The sequence below is a fragment of the Gavialis gangeticus genome, unplaced genomic scaffold (assembly GCF_001723915.1).
Source record: "Gavialis gangeticus isolate Ggan-Ray unplaced genomic scaffold, GavGan_comp1, whole genome shotgun sequence".
Classification (NCBI taxonomy): domain Eukaryota; kingdom Metazoa; phylum Chordata; order Crocodylia; family Gavialidae; genus Gavialis; species Gavialis gangeticus.
The window spans coordinates 108,705,550-108,707,017 of record NW_017729022.1 but is presented as its reverse complement, the minus strand read 5'-3'; the positions used below and the strand labels follow the sequence as shown (position 1 = coordinate 108,707,017).

At 55.3% G+C, this 1,468-nt stretch overlaps 1 protein-coding gene across 2 annotated transcripts in view; it reads right to left on the bottom strand.

Annotated features, from left to right (window-relative positions):
* Positions 1–380, bottom strand: part of ETV6 (ETS variant 6) — a 199,593-nt gene extending 199,213 nt beyond the window's left edge. Inside the window, exon 1 of one of the 2 annotated variants that reach the window (XM_019515951.1) lies at positions 1–380. This exon is cut by the window's left edge and continues 157 nt beyond it. The gene's annotated coding sequence lies outside the window, so the exon portion shown is untranslated. The other variant, XM_019515950.1, reaches the window with a different exon arrangement.
* Between the last annotated feature and the right edge of the window lie 1,088 nt (positions 381–1,468).

Here is a 1,468-nt window from a genome sequence, read left to right as displayed (position 1 = left end):
TCAGAGCCAGACGCAATCATTCAAGGAGAAGTTACTCCGACCATCTTCCCCAAAGAGCTCAAGGTGCCGGCAGATCTGCCCCTAGGAGTGGCAGCCCGCATAGTTTGGGGGGGGGGGCTGCTGGCTGGGGAGGAAGGGGCTGCCAGGGGGGTCTGCTTCCAGCCCGGGAGGGTGAGGCGGCTGCTGCTGCTGCCCTCGCTCCCTCTCTCTCCCTCTGAATGTTTTCCTTCCTGGAAGAGAGAAACTGAAAGGCAGAAGTGAGAAAGCTCTTTGCTCATTGATCTGGAGAGTTTCAGGGCTGAAACTGACGTGAATTCCCAGCACCTAGCTCTGCCTCTTAAAGGAGCCCCGGCACCAGGAAACACAAGCTCGTGTTACAGCCGGGCGGCGGGGAAACAAATGCAGCAGGACGCGGTGGGGACGGGAAGGGGAAGAGGAGGAGGAGAGGAGAGGGGAAGGGGAGGGGGATCTGCTAACACAAAAGCATGCCCAAATTGATGGTGAGACTGGGGGCGGGGGGACGGGACTTCAATATTGATGCTCTACCAGTGGATGCAGACAAAACAAGCAGATCCCTATAGATCCAGCTGGGTTGGAAGGGGCCTCCAGAGATCCCGCAGCATCCCCCCTATCCACACTGGGCTGCTGGGGGGCAGGAGGGAGAGGGTGCAAAGCAGCAACAGCAGCATCTGGGTTGTGGGGGGAAGGGCATGCTTGGAGGTGCTCCCCCTTGGGGTTAGTTTTCTTTTTTGGAGGCATCCCCACCGCAGCACTTCTTTCCCCTGCTTCGATGTGGCTTTGGGGCCAGGGGACAGAAGACAAGAGCCTTTGTTCTGCTGCCTCCAGGCCCTGCGGGTCAGGGAGAGCACAGCCCCCAGCTGGGGGCAACCAGGGGGGTTGTGGTTATTGCTGTCCAGGGATGTGCAGGCCATTGGGTCATCCTACACCCGTGTGCCAACCTCAGAGGGACTTGTGTAGCTGCCAGAAAAGGCATCAGTGCCTGGGGAGGACGTTCCAGGCACTGCTGCCAGCTCCAGAGACTCTTTTCTTACAAGCCCCCCAGGAAGGCTGCAAGTCCATGAGCCTTCCTCTCTCCCACACCATGACAGAGATCCTGACCTGTGCAGCTGGAAAGGGAAATGTCAGAGGCCTGTGTGTGCCTTGGAGATCAAACAAACTCCTAAAGCCAAGATAAAGAGCCTAACCTTTGCTTGGTTGTTTGGTTTTGGTATTTCATGATGTTTAGGAACGGTCCTAGCATTTAGGGAGGCTTGGAAATTCCCTTTGTTTAGTGCCTGGAACAGGTAATATTGCATGTGTGGGCAGGTGTGGACACATGTTTCCATGCACGTGTGTATATGTGCAGGCTCATGCATGTGTGGACATGTGTGCATACGTATGTGAGTGTGTTATTTAAATGGGTTATTTCTTGCCAAAAAATATGCTACTGGAAGGCAAAAGTTCCTAT